Source organism: Temnothorax curvispinosus, unplaced genomic scaffold, assembly GCF_003070985.1.
Source record: "Temnothorax curvispinosus isolate PA1 unplaced genomic scaffold, ASM307098v1 QBEX01017148.1, whole genome shotgun sequence".
In the NCBI taxonomy this organism is placed as follows: domain Eukaryota; kingdom Metazoa; phylum Arthropoda; class Insecta; order Hymenoptera; family Formicidae; genus Temnothorax; species Temnothorax curvispinosus.
Window position 1 is genome coordinate 62848 of NW_020226928.1, and position 19813 is coordinate 82660.

Sequence of the window (19813 nt, forward strand, 5' to 3'; positions counted from 1 at the left end):
TGTGTGTGTGTGTGTGTGTGTGTGTGTACGCGCATGTTACACGTACAGGATGCACATGCATACGTGAGGCCCGCGGGCGCGGAACGTGCACAGGCACTAAAAGTAAACGGCGCATTTTCGTGATCGCTCGTTAACACGCGATAAAATTTACGCGCGCTATAAATAATTGCAACAAATACGGTGTGTCGTTTCTTCTCGAATACTCGTCGTCCGCCGTTTACCTGCATGCCAATAAAATTATCTGAATTTTGGGATCGTCCAGTCTAAGTTGCCCCGATTACTTGTTAAGATTTCGACGAAGCTCATTATAAAGTCACCGTTATAGAGAAATCTTTCCAAATCAAAGTGCAAAGTACGATTTCGTCTACGAACGGCGAATTCGCGCAATTTGTAGGACGTAAGGTTTCTTTTAAAGGAATTTATAATGAAAACGTGAGACGTAATTAGGCGATCCGAGCACCTTAAAAAGTGCAAAATTGATCAACTACGTAAGCGCGAATACACATAATTTGTTCTAATCAATTTATTAATTTATTTAAGTCTTGCTAGAGCAATGGACTTGTACTATTCAGACTTTGAGGAGAAGATTTATATGCAACCTCAATGTTATAATGCTCAAGACGCTCCAAGGGGAACGCGAAAAGAAAATGAAATGATACCCAAGTGCGGGTTAAAAGTTACTTTGGGCAGCCGAGAGCGTTTCCGGTTTATAGTTCGATATAGGGTACAAAAATAACGAAGCTCGATACGAGCTCGTACTATTCACGTCTTGTAAAACGAGCCGGAAGGGACGCGCGCGTCGTGTTCCCTGGTCCCAGCCTCGCCTAATTACGCCATCGCGAAGGGCTTCACGATTCGCTTTTGAAATCACCGTCGCGTTGACCTTCGGGTACCTCGACGAAACGATCGCCGGCACGTGATATGACGTGGCGATCGATATCTTTATGCCGTCCCGGCATGCATTGTGTGAAAGGCGTGATCTTTCGCAGGGCTCGCTCCACATCCCGCAGGCTACTGTCGACTGCAACGTAAACGTAATCGTCCCACGAGCTCTCAACCTCGGCCACACCATCGCCGGTCCATCATCGTACCCTGCATTGTCGTCCGCGCCGCAAGATGAACGAACGATCCGAGAGGGAGTACGTAGTGCGTTCGGCGCGCTGTGAGACGACGAGATGAAATCGCGCGGTGTTATTAACCGGCAGATTCAAATCGATTTGCGTTGCGTCGACTAATCCCGGATGGTGGTGGTGCGCGGCTTTTGATAATCATGATAAGTGAGCGCGTTCTTATCGCGACGTTAATGAAACACGTGTGCGAGACGCGCGGGTAATTACGCATCGACTGGACTGACCGACTCGGATCCACGTGTCCGAGCACGAAATCCTTCGAGGAGCAGATCGCTCTCCAGTGACCGGTGAGTACTGCTTCATTCGCTATCAAGTGCCCTTTGTCAGTAGCGTCTGTCTAGTTGCGGGCAAACGGACCGACTGGCACTTCTGGAGACCCGATCGCGAAGGATGTGAAAGCCTCTCTAAAGCATCTCTTTTTGTCTCACGAAACAATATTGTTGCAGCCAATTGAAATAAATTTATTTAATTTTACTTACCAGATAATCATTATTTTATAAACAGTTATTTCTGTCCATATGGAAAGTTGGTTGCCCAAATGTTGTCTGAGTGCCTTTCAAAACTATGCAGACGCCGTTATACTTTGTATGTATTTTAATAAACGGAATTAACAATCACATTGATAAAAATTTGATGGAATACGGGTATAAAAACATTAACGCATTTGTTATTATAATTTTATGCTATCCAAAAGATTTGTCTTTTTTTTATCATGTAATCGTTATCTAACTTGTAATCCAAAACGATGCTTCCAAACTTATATCTTGATCCCAAGTCTTCAAGTTGATGTTATCGAGGGTAAAACTTTTTCATTCATTCGTTTGAAACTTCTACTCTCTTATGAATTATTCAATATAGAATAATATATTCAAGTGTATCGCGCGTTATCAAGATATGCGGTAACTTCTTTCGTAAAGTACATAATAAAAATATAAATAACGCGCGCGTGAGGGGGTTTGAAATATTATTCTATATATACCAAATATGCATTCTATATCCCGAAGTTTGACGATGATATTCTCGTCGTGTGTAGCCGGAATAACAAAATAAAATCGTACTGATATATAAGTTCAGTCTTTCGACGTTATCCCGCAAAGTTTTATCGCGGTAAGATCGTGGAAGTTTTCGTTTCTGACATCGTTCGACGCTTTACTCATCACGCTTTCGTTCATCACGGAGGGAGCTTATTTTCTCACGGGAAAAAGCGAGTGTTATCCTTATCGATCGAAGGGCCGAGCGTATCGATGGGATCTTCGATCGGAACGAATCGCCGCAGTGGCGATTCGATATGCCGCGGCTCACATGAAGCACCGCTACAATACCGAATGTAATGCACGTTAAGCGCGGGCTCTCTCTCTCTCTCTCTCTCTCTCTCTCTCTCTCTCTCTCTCTCTCTTCGTGTTGCGTATATCTTGACGACGGAATGCAATGAATGAAGCCACCGCAATATCCGCTCGACGGCGATGGAAGTCGTAACTGCCGGCGTGCCCGCCGCGCTATTACTCCTCAATGGTCGGCCGCGGTTAATTGCGAGGCAATATTCAAAGTAATTCTCGGTCCCCGGCAAGAATACGGCCTAATTGACTTGTAAGCCAACGCGTTCGATCGGTGCAGGCTGATTGCAGACGGAGAATAAGCGTTTCCCCGTCTGCGAAAGACCGATATTGCCCGCGCTCACGAGAGCGTCGATTCTTGGTACTCCGAGTACACCCCACCGAGGATCGTAAATCGTCTCTGGTGTTTTCGGCGGCACGGAAACTACCTCGAAAATTGTCGCGACCATTACGATCGTTGGGTAATAATAACGTAATACCTATAGCGAGCGTAAAGCGGCGGCGAATGTTACAGAACGTACAAACGCGAAAATGGCATTTCCCGCATTTCTCACCGGAATTAGTAAAAAGCTATCTCGGATAATTGTTAGGCGAGACGAGGTATACTTGCCATTTTGCTACCGGTATTCAATTCCAAGCGGGGACTGCGAGAAAGCATAATTAACGCCGTCGGATTGTAAATTCACTCTAGTATAAATATTTGCATCTCGGAACTCCGCGCACAAAGCCTGCATACATTTGAATATATCTTCTTTCCGCGGAGATTCCGCGGGCGCACCGCATATCGGCGATACGACTAACATCGGGCTCCGACGGGCTTATTTCAATCTCCGTAACTCGCGACGTTGATCTTCTTGGATTTACAAAATTAAAGCGAATCGACCAAGTGCGGCAGAGCCGAAGAAACGTAATAAAAACGAGAGAAGTGCAGAGTCTCTGATATTTTTATGCCTTGAGATTAAGCACAAGACATGGATTGTTGGAATCTCATTAAGGCATATTATGGGGGTAAATCAGAAAAAACACGAGAAAACATTCGAGATAAAATTTGTATTTGTAGGGAGCTTCTCTATCTTCTTTCTATCGTCTTTCTCATCTCAATTTTCTAAAGTTTTCGTATATCCCTGTCTTTTGGGACATATTTACGATTTTTTATTTCTAGTAACTCTATGCAATGCATCATTCTATACAATCACTCTGTAATGTGCCACTCTGTACAGTGCATCAGTCTGTGTTTCGCTAATTTGTAGATTATTTAATTCCATTGTGATTTAACATACGCCTTCCGCCATTTTCGAAATAAATGGTTCATTTAATTCCCGTAATTTCTGTAATTGTCGTAATTTTCCAGTGGACCGCGTCGTCATTCGATTATCGATGTAACGAATTTGCACGCGAATCGACTTTAACCCTTTGTGGCGCAGCGTAATTTCGAGAAACGGGTTCGACATTTAAAAATCCCTTTTTATTTTGATGACGGCAGCATTGCCTAATGTAATCATCTTCCGTCGGTTACAAACGTTATGTAAATATTCGTGGAATAATTGGCAACTCGTGGTTAATCACAATGTTTGGATCGTTATAAAGTACTGTATCGATTCATTGTATGATATAAAATGCGAAAAGTTTATTAGTACGCCTCTTCGTATATATAGGTGGTCGAGCTCATCAGAATCACGCCCACTCGCCGATTTCGATACTCGCGAAACTTGGACGAGCGAATAAGACGATTCACAAAGCGATAGATAGGCCTGTGAATCGAGGCGAGGGTTTCGAGAAAACGTGGGCTCAAACGATGAGCGAGCGGAGTCAACGAACTTCTCTCCTCGCGTTTACGTAACTCCCCGCTCGTGTAAACATATCGATCCCCGCGGGGGCATGTGCGCATTGTAGCTTTATTTCGTGGCGGAGTCGCCCGGTGTGTACCGTCGATGAAACCAGCGGGGAGGATCGAGTTGACCCTCGTCTTCGCGGCCCTTTGTCAGGTCGTCGCGAGCAATCGCATTCCGATTCGCGCGTCACGCGTTACGCGTTCCAATTGGACGCGTCGCGTATAAAAGAGAGGAGCAATCGACTAGACATTCTCGAGCGACCGACGCGAATTTTTTTTAGTCCGCGCGAGAGGAATTTCTTCTCGCGTTTACATACGGAAAACAGAGAGGCGCATCAACGTGACACGCCCTTTACTTTAATTCTCTCAGTAGAATGTGCCATACGTGAGTATCAACAGGTTTCTTTATTAAGAAGGATATAATTTTAGTTCCATTCGTTTTGAGCTAAATTTAAAGCGTCCAAAATCTCGGCAAATATTCTGAGCTAATATAATATCCTGACGCGTGAAAAGAGCTTGTTTCCAAACTGTCTTAAATCTAAAGATCGAGCTTACGTAAAATCTCATTCTCTCTCGTCTGATCGGTTGAAGAGTTAACAGTCACGATGTTGGGAAAGTTACTTACTCACCGAGTTCGATGCAGACGTCCGATGGCACGTGCCTGTGGCCGCCAACTGCGTATAGTGCGTGCTCCGATGCGTAGACGACTCGCGGACTCCGCCGTCGTTGTCACCGTCTTCGGAGGAAACGGGCGAACCTTTTCAGGAACCTGGCGACAGTTCGTCGTTCACTAACGCACACCCGCAATTTCACCGTCATCTGTTGCCCCGCGGGCTGTAGGAATATCGATTCGACGTAAGGGCTCTTCCCTTCCGGTGTCCCGTTAATTGTGTCAAACGGCACTGGCACCGCGTAAAATTCTTTCCGAACAAAGGCGTCCATGCTCGACCGTTTGAATTTACGCCGCTGAAAAACGCGACGCGGCCTTTTTAGCCTGTGAGAGGCTCGTCGCCGATCCATCGACGTCGATTCGACGCGCAAACCGCAAATTGCGATTATTACTAATGGACGGCAGCGCGGATGAAAATATTTACACTCTGAGACGTGAGCTTCGTGCTAACTAATTAAACGACTACCTACCATGGGACGGGAGAGATTATAACTAATTATTAACTTCGTTAAGCATTAATCTGCTTTTCCGCGATTGGCAGTCATTAACACGAGTTAATTAGTCAACCGCTGTTAGTTGTCAACAAGATAGATATGGATACAGTGATATTAAAGAGGGGAAATGCACGACGCGAAATTCAACCCCGTGAATCATCGTCGTTTATTACTTTCGCAATGTCGTCGCATCAGCGCGACTCGACGAGACGAAATCTCGTTAAATAGCCGTTGATTCCGCAATTAAGGTTAACTCAGTTACGCGACAATCGCTTGTAATTTAATCAGCGCGCGTAGTTACTCATTTCCATTATTTTACATAATATCAAGTGGCCGTACTGGAGCGCTAATTAACGGTAGTCATGTAATAGCGCTGCGCGGCCCTCCCACCGCGGTACCACGTAATTGTAGCAGTTGGGGAAAAAAAATTGCGTCACGCGCGCGTGGAGGAATTCGCGATACATTGCCGCGAGAGCAGCTATAAATTCGCGAAATTCGTTGAGGTGAAAATTTATGCCAAACGTCCGCGTACCGCGATACGGCTCTACGCGTACAGGGTGTCCCACAATTCGCGCATTTAATACTTGTAACACATCAAGTTTGTGAATCTTGGAAACGATCCTTTCGTAGAAACGATTCGGGATTCGTTGTCTACTCGTTGACATATATTACAGATCGCATCTAGAAGCTTACCTTTCTAGAAAGTAAGCACGAATTTACATCCTTCGAACGAATGAGATTTTATCGAGAAGCAAGAGGCTTCATTCGCGAAGGGGGAGCCTTTTTCTCGTCGACATTTTAGTCACGGAAAAACTGCATTCCGTATAATAAATTTGCCACTAAAATTAATGGCGAGTTAATGGTCGGGGGGGTTCTGTCGTCTTAATCGTGTTTCATATTAATATTCATTCCGCGACGCGCGCGAGAAACGAATATTCTTATCGACCTCGCATATCTTGGCCTGGCCGATACCTCTTTCGGGGGCCCGTCGATCGACCAAGCATCCGCTTTATTAACGATGGAAATTAAAGTCGGCCGTCGATCGGCCGCCGCGGCGCGGCGCGTTTCTGGGACACTCTGTATACGCGCGTGTTCTGGTACACGTGGCCGCTGATATACGGCGGAACGGCGGTGCGTGGGCAACGCCGAATTTAATAACGCGGAACTGCGACGCGACGAGGTGCGACGCCGCGCCGCGGTCCATACAATCGGGACAATCAACGTCGTCGAGCGACCATTAGTCCACGATTACGGGCGACTTTATTACACGGGCCGCGCGCGCGCGCGCCACTCCTAGAGAGCGAAACGCACAATCGGCGGCATTATCGGTAGACGAGTGCTCGTGCGGAAAGGGATCGACCGCGAGTGTGCTCTATCCGGTCGATCGGATTTGCCTCGCAGCGGGGCACTCGAGGACTCGAGCCGAGTTCTCGAGACGAACGAGCGCTGCGCGCGAAGCGGAGGGAAAGGGGAGAGCAAGGAGAGCGAGGGGGACCCATTCTTAAAACAGCATGTTAATCGACGGACGTTACTTAAAGGGGAAATGACAATGGCTAATGAAAATGTCTCTTGCGCGTTCGATCGTGACGTGTCACTCTCTCTCTTTCGCTTTTCTTTCTAAGTCTTCCTAAAAGGATCTCACTATCAAAACGCAAAAATATAACAAAAAGAGTACAGATAAATAAATACTGATAAAGGTAGAATACGATTCTCGCGGAGACCTCGGAGACCTGAAAACTAACTATAATCGCGATCGCGACGTAGGTAAAACAGACGCAACAGATTTCGCTGATTTTATTTCGTCGCAAATAGCCCCTTTAGCGTCGTTTATATGTCGAGTGTGGCGTGTAAAAAAAAAAGGAAAGAAAGAACCGGCAGATAAAAGCCGCTGGCCAGACACGAGAAACGGCGATAAGATGCCGATAGCGCGCGCGAGTCCCTCTGTTCGGTGCATAAAAAAGGAACAATGGAGCTCATTCGCGATAGCCGCATACAGCCGCCTTCCGCGCAATTATCCACCCGCACACTCGAGAAAGGAGACCCCGGTCCCACCTGGCTCGACGAGACCCGGCCGCTCGCATCTCGGGCACGCTTCTCACGAAGCGGAGTAAAAGGAAAAAGAGAGATACGCGCGATAGCCTGCGTCTCAGGATTGCGTGCCGTTCGGGCGTAGGTAGGAAAACATATATATCGCGTATCGACGGTTCTCCCGTCGCGTAGAGGTTAGGTTCGCCGGTGGACGCGAGGCGAGGAGCTACGACCACGGATGCGTCATCATCGATCCGTGGATCTCTCTCTTTCTCGCGTGCGCGCGCGCGCGCGCGGTCGTGACGACGTACGTGAGCGGCGGAGCCAAGAGCGTAAAACTCGCCGAAAAGACGACGAGGAGAGAGACCGAGACTCCGAGAGACGACACTCGCGTAGACGAGAACTCGCGCGTACGACGCGGACGCCGCGGCCGCGGCGGCTCCGTTCCGCTTACCGCGTTTCACCGTTTCGGCAATCGGCTCGTCGCGAGCCGTCGATTCCCGAGGCCAGGTCGCGCGACTCGCCAGCGGCTCGGTCGCCATTTTTGACTGACTGCCCGAGCGAGCGTCACGGTACATACGGTACGTAGGCGCGAGAAAAAAAAAAAACGCGCGCGAAAAGGAGAGACACGCCCGGCGGCGATTCGCGCTCGGACGTAGCGACTCGGGCCTACGTATGTAGGATGTATATGTATGTACTCGAAGTCGAGTGTCCCTAATAATCCTGCGCCCGCCGATGTGGCTTTCACGTCACGTCCCGGCCCCAACCGTCGCTCGACGTATTTTAGACAATTACGACTCCGGACGGAATTCTACCTGCAATTCGGCAAATCGTAAATATAATCGCGGATACAATGCCCCGCTGCGCCAACTGGATATCGTTATGATTTATATTTATTGATAAATTTATTGATAAATTAATCATTATAGATATTAATTAACCCTCCGTCTGTATACGTGGGTCTACGGCGTTCGAGCCCAAATGATATCTGCTCGTAATTGTAAAACTTGCAGAGAACATTTAATAAACTAAGCAATCTGCAGAGAACATTTAATAAACTATGATTATCAAAATGACAATAAAATCGTCAACTACAATGTTATAGACAGATGTTTTGTGAATTTTTTCAGATTTTTCTAAATACTTTAAGGTAAGGAAAAATAGCGTTACGTGACAGATTCACGTATACACTCCAACGGGGCAAAAAAACCGTATACAGACGTTAAATAAGAATTATATTTACAGTAGACCCTCGTATAACACGGGGGATCCATTCTATGTTAGATCCATTCTACGATATAAGAGTAAATGTAAGACGTAAACTGCAGTAAGCTATATTGACTAATGGGGTTTTTACAATCCAAGAACAATCGATTGTGGTTGGTCTTGGATTGTAAAAAGTGCTTACGACTTACGTTTTACTGCGTACTCTTACGGCTATTGTAGAATGGACTTTATACGAATCACATATTATACATATATGGATTATGTGTGCATATGAAAACACATTTTTTGTATAAAAGGGTTATGCAAGGGTTTATTATAAAAAATGCAAAAAGAATATTTTTGAAGATATAACAGTAAAATATTTTCCATTTCACTTAAAAACAAATAAATGATCCAATTTTTTGTCGTTTACGAATCCATGTTATAAACCCATATTCTACTGTATTTTGTTCACGTTGGCTCGAATCTTCCCCGCAGGATGCTTTTAAAATGCATCTGTAGAGATGTAATAGCATAAATATGTATATTCGCGTTCGTCTTTAAAAAATTGATAATCAATGTAGTCCACATGCGGAGAAAACGGACACGAGAACAAACGCGCGTGTCGCGAACCGGCGCGGCGCGGCGCGGAGCGTTCGCGCGAGCTCGCGAAATTGCATGCTCGTATCTTTCGCCCGCGCGCGCGTCCGCGGAAAGAGAGAGAGAAAGAGAGAGAGGAAAAAAAGGAGAATCGGAGAACGGAGAGAAAAGAGGACGGAAACACACGCGTGTAATTTCGGCAAATTTTCGTGAAATTGTGCTCACGTCGTTCTCTCGCGGGCACACTGCCATTGCCACGCTTGCCGCCCGCCCGTCCGCCCCGGGTCCATTTTACGGCTGACTCAGCAACGAATTTCACCGACGCGGCAACGAATATTGCTATTGGTAACAGTTTCTGAATACCGTGGGTACCGCCGCAATTTTCACCCGAGACGAATATACCGCGCGCGCGAGCATGGTGGCGGTGGCGGAAGCCCCGGCCCCGGGTTCACCGCACATGTTTTCGCCTCTGAGGGCAGTCCCTCGTCTCTTTCTGTTTCTCACCCGCTCTCTCTCTCTCGACGGGGTCATTCTCGCCGAGGAAACCGTTCCGGTGCGAAACGAGACGGGTTAACCCTCTTGCGGTTCCGCTCTGTTCCGCGACAGTTGCCTGTCAGGTCCCATTTAGCCTCTTCGCCGCCGCCCGTTTAGTTGCCGGCTTCGGCCCGTTCTCGAGGAACAATGCTGCCCAACTAACTGAAAGAATCCCATCTGACGTCGGAGTCATTTTTCAGAAAATCACATTTTACGCTCTGTTTCGCGCGATCCACATTTCGCGAGTTGCCTAACTGAAGGATGTCATTTATTGACGAGACACGATTCTATTCTATTCTATTCTAATATTCTATTCTATTCTATTCTAATTGTAAGATAAGTATGTGCGTACATGTGTTCGAAAGACGCGTGGTGTTTCAGCGATATCTTAAAATTTAATGTTTTCTAACGCATTTTGACTTAAATATGTCTTTTTAATCTTTTGCGCGTTGATTATAGTTTTCATCCGTTTAGCTCCCAGTTCGAAATTAAAAGAAACTGTACACACATACATAAATAAAATATTTTATGCATTTATGCAAATTGACTCTTTAGAAATGTCCCACATTCACATCACAGTATTCCTTATATTTATTATCTCTATATAATAATAAGAATACTTCAGGTTGGTAATAAAGAAACCTTCATCGTTTCTTTTCAAAATTTTCCTCCTAAAAAAAATATCTGCTTTAGTGGTAGAATTTATGTTAAAATAACTAAACTTACAAACTTCCGGATTATGTCTTTCTCAGGTGGATCATAAAACAGGTATTTTGTATAATATGCAGCGATCGTAAAACATAACTCTTGTTTAATATGCTACATTATTAATATTTCTATTTAAGATAATATTTCTAATAATTTTAATAATAATATTTCCAACTAAAATAATCTTTGCTCAATCTTGATCAAAAATGTGATTAAAATTTTGAAAAAGATGCAAATAAGAACGAGTTTGCTTTTATTTCGAGGGTATCAATAAAACTGAATTACACTTCATGTTAATTGTTTAATTAATATAATTATTTCTAAAAGTTTCATTTAGTAAAGTTATTACTACCGAGAGATTACTCCAGGTTATTACAAGCAAAACACAAATTTAACATAAATTAATTAGCATTATGGTATACAGTAGGTATATTTTTTCCTCCTCAGAGGAAGCGAATTAAATAGGTTTAAAAGCGGGTTTAAAAGGTTCGTATTTATAATCCTGCTGAACAAGTCAACCGAAACCAGTCAAGACTGAAACCAGTCTTGAGATATGATACGATTTAATAAATGGATCTGTAGAGTCAACTTAATATATTCGTCATATTTATAACCGCAATTTAACTAAAAAATTCAAATAAAATTTGTCTCAAAACACAGCTCGTCCATCGGAACATAATTTCTCGTGATTTAATAATAATAAAATATTAATAGCTCTTGAATTTTATTAGCCGAATGTTATCTTCGGGAAAAATTGAGTAAGAGTATCTATCAAATATACATATGAGACTTGAAAAAAAATGCTTTTAAATAATTTCAATAATTTCAATAATTTAAAATTAGTTGAGAAACGGAGAGTAATTATTTATGTGAGAAACCTTGAGATTCAAGAATAGATTTTCAAAGAGATAAAACTAGCAATTATATGTATACTTATCCACTTTACGACACTCTTGTAGTTTATATAATAACGGATAATAATGGATAATAATTATTTTGTATTGCGTGTTGATTATACGATACGCGCCTTTTTATTTGAAAAATTAAATTCATGATCGAATATGCGTCAACGATATAGACGCGCGCCGCCGCGCGCGTATAAGATGCGAAATCTAATCCTCCAATTGATGAATGAATTTTATTGGAAAAATATTTATGGAAATTAATTTATTGTTATTACTTTTTTCCCAATATTTTACATCTCGAGATCAGTGGAATTGTTTGACTTCTAATACGTCGAGAAAGAAATATAAAATTACATCGCTATACCTTTTGTGGTGACTTAATCTGAATTTTCTGATTCGTTGAAATTCACAATGATTCTTGATTTATTAAGTTCTCTTACACAATTTCTCTTCTCTTGGAAGGAAAAATAAAAAAATGGTAAAAATAACGATAAATTGATTTATATAATACGTAGAAGTATTATTTTGATCAAAATAAAGATAAACGTTATTTTTTAATATTTTAACGATGTGATTAACTAGTAATGGTTAAATTATAATGTATATAATATGCATATCACATATTTGCAGCATATTCGTTGTGACTTACGATTCAAACAACGATACTTCTATTAAGCTTTAAAATATTCACAAAGCTTTCTTTCATTCGAGAGAGACCACTCGAGAGAAACTAAATTTATCTCAAGCGACGATAACGGTGGAACGAAACGGTAAATGTACGATAGTATCCTTCTTGTAACTTCGAGATATAAGCGATAACGTGTGGCGTGTGTGTATATATTCGAGGCGTCTATTTTATTACACATCTATTTTTTAATATACTAAGAGCCTCGTAACGGCGCGGGCGCGGGCGCGGCGAAGAATTGACTAATGACTGCGAACGCTCGAAGTTCGGCGCTCGTGCTTGTAAACAAACCGAGTAGTACGGCATACGCCGGCGGCTTGTGTTATAATGCTGTTATATGCACAGGGTGCCGCGACTGCCGCGTTATCATCGTACGCAACGTGGCTGATTGTGAGCGAGTGTAAATCGCTCCGTAGTCCGCGTACGTCGTCGCATTATTATTTCCCGAGACGTGGCCGCAAGTTCGAAGAGAGAGAGAGACAAGTACCCAGATACGCGATTATTTCCCAACGATTGTCAACAGGTAGCGGCGAGAACATTTGCTCCGCTATTATCCTTATTCGAAACGCGATTGAGAGGAAACGCGATTATTTCGACTATCTGCTCACGCGCTTGCTTAATTTTACGATTATTTAACATAAATGCATCGCGGCAACAGCTGTTCGTTGAAGCAAGTAGTTCGTGCGATGCATCTCTACTTGAAATGACAAGTTGAATAGAAAATAAGAATTGTAGATTGCTGTTTTGTTGCGACATTTACTTCTACTTGACATGTATTTATCAATAAAATTGTTAATAATATCTCTCGTGCGTTTGAAACGTACACTGTCCATGCGGTGTATTGCATTTTGATAGTATACTTTTAAAGCAGGGCACACACTTTTCGTAGAACGTAACAGTAAGGTTTCGACCAATCGCGTTGCTCAATTCTTTATTCTTCTACTGTTACAATCGAGCAACGCGATTGGTCGAAACCTTATTGTTACGTTCTACAGAAAAGTGTGTGTGCCCTGCTTAAATGAGCCATTGGATCTTGCTTAGCCATTGATTTAACTCTCGTGGTATCGGAATAATGTTGCTAGCGCAATCCTCGAAGTTTTCGGTCATAAAGGGGAGTTTACACACGCAATGATTAGTGGCGCCAATCGACTAACGTCAGTAAAAATACAAGTGTAAACACTAATTGATACAAACTGGCGCTAGTAATGTGGCGTTAACTGGCAGTTATTGGCCGTCATTGCGTGTGTAAACTCCCCTTACCGGCACGTTGCGAAACAACGCAGATTGACTTCGAGTCAGCAGCATCGCAACGCGTTTGATTGGCAAAGTACCAATGGAAGTAACGCCGCATCTTAATATTGATCGAATGTATAACGGAGATTCGCTGCTTGGTGATTAACATGTTGATTGCCACGCGAATTTTGTACGTTTTACTCTGGATGATGCCACGGTAGAATTTTCATTATCATTATCATATAATGATAAAATACTATATGGCTGCGCTAACTTTAGATTTAAGCTATTTTTTACGAATTACGAAATGGCTGCAGCAATAAAATCCAAAATAGAGGAAACAAATTAGAAACTAGAAACTAAAGAGTATTAAATTTCTGTGTATGTTTTATTAGATTGTGCTAAAGTGACTGTGTCAGTTTAATAAACGTCGCCATAGCAGTCCACGTGTTAACGTAAATGCATATTTCGCGAAATATATTCGGTCGAGATACATCGCGCACTGACAAAGCGACCGTATTGTCACATTCCGCCGACATTTATTTCTGATTCTAAACAACATTTATTTACCCGCGCTACGATATGAGACAGTAATCGTCCTAGTCGTCGTAAAACGGTCCGTGAAAGTAACACGTATCATGCATAAACGATGCGCGAAGATGCTGGATGTAGAACTGCCAAAATGAGTCGGCGGAGGATTGTAAATTATAAAAATTATTTTCTAGAGTCTATATCCATTTTCGAGCCTATTCATTTCGAGGCAATAGATTATAACATATTAGTTTATTTGCAATATATTTTTATATTTTTAATCTTTAATGTTTAATTTTTTTCTATATAAACTGTAGAAATAAATAATATCTATATTCAGATATTTCATGAGATTAAACAATACAAAGCACTTTACCGCTACATTAATTATTATTTTAAATAAAAATTTTTATATATTGTCTAATAATTGTTATAGAAAAAGATTATTCGTGATTCTTTTATAATATTTCATTTCTCATACGTACATTTTGTGTACGTTTGTAATATAATTTTTACAAATCCATTGCCTCGACATTGAAATTAAAAAAATCACTCATCGTACGTACGTTCCCGAATCGAGCAACGCGATTGGTCGAAACTTTACTATTACTGTTACGAAAAAGTGTGTGTCCTTACCCGTGTTCCGAAAACGACGCAACTTCTTTCCGAAGCCGCGCGACACGTCGCCTGGCCGTATTGCTCTCTGACAAGAGGCACGAGCCAATAAAAATTTAAGAAGAAGTGCGACACGTCGCGAGCCAAGTTGACGGTTGAAATTCAAAAAGCGAGAGTCGTTGCGAGACCGATTATGTGATGGCAAGTCACTATTATCGAATGTGATATACCTCGCTATCAATTCCGTGAAGCACATGTATTAAATGAACATTCGATACATTACAGTTTTTCGTTATCTAATATCTAAACCGCCGAATTTGTGCTTTACTTACTCCGCGCCGCGCCGCGCCGCGCCGCTGGGACAGGGCCGTGACCGTGGCTCTCGGGAACTGGAGTAGGGGGGATGGAACGGGGATAGGTGACTAGGCACGGCGCGCGTTCGATGTGCGTAGTCAGTCTATCGGGGTCTACCCCCCCCTGCATCATCCCCACCGCTCGTGTCGCCGAGAAGCCGCGACCGCCATTTTGGCGTTAATTGCCTGCGGGCTGCGTACAGTACGTGGTGCGGATCACTTTCGTGATCAGAGTCGCGAATGTATCGCGATTCTGTATTCTGTATCGTGTCCACATCGCGCGTCATTCGCTCAAGAAACGTAATACATCGCGTCGGGAGTGCCGTGTAAAGTGTCGCGCGAGTGTGAATTCGCTTCGGCATTCGGCAATGAATGTGCGCGCGATTGTAATGCCCAGTCTACAATGAGTAGTCGGTCGTAAGTCTGAACGTAGCCGATGGGCCAATGAGGAAAATTCGTTTTCGAGAAAAAATTCTCTCATTGGACCATTGGCTGCGTTCCGATATCCGACTTACGATTCATTGTAGGCTGGCCATAACTCGCGTTCTCGCGAGTGAACGCACATAACCACGGGTGTCGTGCCGTTTGAGGATATACTGGACATCGCGCGAGTGTAGTATTTTGAAAATGAGCGGATCCACACGATCGCTACCTGCCTGCTTAGCTCCGGGAGTGCCGTGCAAAGTGCCGCGCGTTCACCGTGTCTGATAATTAAGTGTGTGATCGTAATTGTGAGTGAGTGTAGCATAAGAGGAATGCCGACGAAGGATGCTGAGGGGAGGAGGAGGCTCGGGCTGGCGTCGGGCGACGGCGGAGCAACTGTAGGTGAGTTTATAATTTAGTTAAATACTATTCCCGTATTTGCGGAATATCAATTGTCTTCGTCGAAAATTCTGTAATTATATGTAATTATGTCTAACAAATAATTCATCTACTAAATGTGTAATAAGTAATAAATATCTACTTGAAAAAGGGCGAGTAAGAAATTCAATAATGATTATTCATTTCTTAAAATAGTAATTATTTTGAGCGCTGTTGTTAATCTTTATGATATTTTTGTGATTTACAGATTAACGTAACTGCGCTACAACTCCACTGCTGCGCATCGTGCGGGTGAGTCATTTTTTAATTTTGAAGCAATGGATTTATGATAAAATCGTATCAGGAAAGAATCAAGTTAAAAGCATGATAATATTACAGATTGATATAATATTTCATGGATCCATTGCTTTTTTTTAAACGAAGGAGCTGCGAAGGTTTAATCGTGCAATTATCCTACAATTTATTGTGCATACGAAGATGCACACATATTGTTTTATAATATATTTAATATATACAAGCGAATAATCACGTAATTTATTTGTACGGATATGCACAATACCGAATATACGCAACGATGAATGAACTGATTTCTCTTGCCGAGCGAGTTTTAGAATATTTCACTTATAAATTAATTAATCTATAATAAGTACATTTTCTATTTAATCGACTGTCTCCACGCGAGAAAAGAGAGATGATCGGACGGCTCTCTTAATGTAAAGAGGAAGTAATCTCGCGAAACTTATCTCGAGCCCGAGTTTATTTTCGCATTCGTTCGGTATGGTAAAACTACAAATTATCATATTCCGTCTTATCGCCCCGAGAACGCAACCGCGTTTTTAATTCAGCCGACGGCGGCGACGGCTGCGACGACTCGAGAAACGTATTTCGACGAGATGGAGCGAGCGCGATACCGCCGCGCCGCGATGCCACGTTGAGAGAGTGCGGGCCCGCGTTATTAAATCACGGCGACGTGTGTGCATCGCGCACGGCCGCGTCATAGTTATAGCAAATACACGGCTGCATACACGCCTCGTGGCGTCCCGACGATTGATAGATACCGCCGTGTCGTTCGATATTTCAAAAGCGCATTGTTCGACACGGACTTTGTCTACGCGCCTCCGCAATAGGCGGCTTCCCTCCCAGTTATCGTCGCATCGTCGTCGACGGCATGCATAATTCCGCGTGTTGCACACGGAATGCCCGGGCGAGATTAAACCTTGCGAAATGGGTTATTGTGTATCCGCACGTGGCGCAAGTGCTTAAATAGTCATTGCTCCGGTACACCGTATATGCGCAATTGCAGAGTGCTCGAGTAAATATTACGATCGATGCTCGTCTTTCGGCGTATAAGCGCGCAAGTCATTATCTTTCATTACACGTGCTCCTTGATCGCCCTTAAAAATACCTTCTCCACCTAATCGGCTGCGTTTTAATTTCTGCAATTTTGCATAACACTCTGCATAATACTCTAATCTGTAATTTAGCAATTTATTCCACGCGAAAAAGGAACGCTCGCGCCCTTCTCTGTGATTTTTATCTCGATATACTTATGTAGCTTTAATTTGAAATTTATATTTAGTTCAAGTGCGATGACTGTTATTGAATTTTATATTGAGAGAGCACGGCGCACACACGCGATAATGACGTAAAGATCGCCAAGATTTTCCGACCGCCGCCCCGGCGCGCCGTCGAGGACTTTGCGTGTAATTTTGTCGAAGCGAATTTCGTTGTGCGAGCAGACGTTTAAAATATGCGGCAGGCAGTACGAACTCAATTTACCGTCGGTACATATACCGAATGAACTTCCCCTATCAGAGAAGGGAGCTCAGCGGAAATCGTTGCCAAGAAAAATAGTAAGAGCCATTCACTTCGCCGCGTAATGGAGTTAAAGGATTTAGAATTTGGCACGCGCGGGTGGATCGGTTCGCGGCGGCGGCGGTGTCCCGGTCTTAACCCTCGGATTACCGAATCTCGTACATACTACTCGAGGAATGGATCATTGAACGTCGGTCGGACGATAAAACGCGCCGTAAAGGCCGCTAAGGTCGCTAATTGTCCCGATGGAAAAAGTCGAGCGTGAAGGAAAAAGAAAAAGATAATATCGCTGAAAGACCGAAAGGAAGAGAATATTCCGAGTTCTTGGAATGCCTGCACCTGTCGACACCTGTTCTTAATTGGGCTCCCTATGAAAGATGCGGGGAGATCGAATAGCGAGGCTCTCGATAACGATTTCAGGCGCATAAAGTTCCCATTGCAATCACGTTTTCAATCCCGTCTCTCGTACGCGTTACGCATTATTGCCCCAACGTTTCTTTTTTACGGCATAATGCAAGTACCTACGTTCGATCGCGTGATCGGAGTTCGTTGCTGAATCCCATTCTCGATTATCGTGCCGTAACTGTAGCACCGATTGTTAAGACGGAAAGCATATTATTTGTCGAGCGCATATATTCTTGCGCTCTCGCCGTGAAGTATAATTTCGTGCATCTTGAGTCGAGAGAATTATAACGATTGATTTGATTGACGGTCGAATAAGAGAAATCTATTTTTTCCCTTTTTTTTGCAAGAAATAAATTAAGAGCGGGAATTTTAACCAAAATGTTTCTTTAATTAGGAAAACTTATCATAATTAAGAAATTTATTTGTTTTAATTATTAAAAAATAAAAAAATAAAGTAGTGAAGTATTTTAAAAATCTGTAAAGTAGAGACAACTACACTATCAATTATCTGCTTATTTTTTAACCGTGATTAATTGTCATCTTTTGTTCGACACTTTTACATCAGACATATACCTTATTTTGTTTCTAAAATGGAGTTTTCTCGTATGTAGCCATCCTTAAGCCCACCCGCAGCAATATTAGCATATGAATTTTCATGAGTTTAATATTCATGGACGCTGTTTGTTTTGTGGCAGTTATGTATTATATGGGTGGAATCCAGTTAAAACAAGTTTAACAACAAAAGCAAATATAGTTGGTTATACAACGAACTGAATCTAGATATTTGCTGCGGTGTGCTTTTCTAAAAAAAGTTTAAAGATAATTCCTCTTTCCGATGCAAATCCGATCGGGCATTCATCTTATTGCACCTGTCGGCACCTGTTCTTAATTGGCTCTCTCAGTAAAAGATGGACAGATCGAACGGCGAAGACCTTAAAAACTTTCCGATGATATTAAATATCTTGATGAATAAGGCTTATAATAAAGAGAAGCTAGCAAGCGGAGAATAATTTTGTTATTCACTTGCGCTTTTTGAGCTTGAATAAGAATAGTTATTTGTGTAACAAGTGTCGTAAGATGAAAATTCCCGGATGCGGAGTTTACGCACCAGCCGAAGGCAAGTGCGGTAACCGCACCCGCGAATTTTCATCTTTACACACGACTTACACTCCCTATTTTATGTTGCAAGCAGTTGCAAGTGCCTGGAAAGTGGTCTATCACGCACGCGTAGCGTGCGTAATGGGGCACTTTCCATGCACGTGTTGCATAATACATTTTTTAGTATCAGTAAAGTATAGCAGTATCTAGTAAAATAGCAATACTGGTATAAATTATAGATAGATTTAAGTTTTTTTAAGGAAAATATTATTTTGTATACGTTCCTGAAATTTGGTATATAAATTAAATAACATCTCAATAATCATATAGAGTTGACTTTAACATCCGCTGTGCTATAATTAAAATGTCGATAAGTTTTCGAAAAGTTTTAGAAAAAGGCAGTCCGTTTGATTGTCGGCTGCAATTATCATGATGATCTGCGCATCGTCCGCAATATGTATAATTTAACTCGGGGAGGAGATTCGCGAGAGATCGGGGGAATGCCTCTGCTAGTTAGCGGCGCGCGTTTTGATTGTTTGCGACGCGCCGAAAATTTACTCATCTCCATACGCGCGCGATCAGGCTCTCCGGCCGTGATTCGCCGGCATTCATGAACCAGCAATTTTATCGACAAACACCGGACGACGTTCAAATACATATTTAATGCCCGTGCGTATGCATTTGCGTGCGTGTGCGTAAACATGATTTTGCGCATCGAAATACGGGCCGCGCGGTTTGCACAGCTGATGGATCAATACAGGACATTACCGCGACGAGTAATAAGTTGCCAATACCTGATTCATCACCGTCAATACC

At 42.9% G+C, this 19813-nt stretch overlaps 1 protein-coding gene across 9 annotated transcripts in view; it reads left to right on the forward strand.

The window, feature by feature from the left end:
• LOC112467318 (histamine H2 receptor-like) overlaps positions 1–19813 on the forward strand; it is a 170808-nt gene that overhangs the window by 4802 nt on the left and 146193 nt on the right. For 7 of the 9 annotated variants that reach the window (XM_025035890.1, XM_025035891.1, XM_025035892.1 and 4 more), the window contains 2 exons: positions 990–1417; positions 15927–15970. The gene's annotated coding sequence lies outside the window, so the exon portion shown is untranslated. Of the gene's footprint in view, positions 1–44; positions 403–973; positions 1418–15926; positions 15971–19813 lie in introns of those variants that run through there. The other 2 variants (XM_025035897.1, XM_025035894.1) reach the window with 2 other exon arrangements.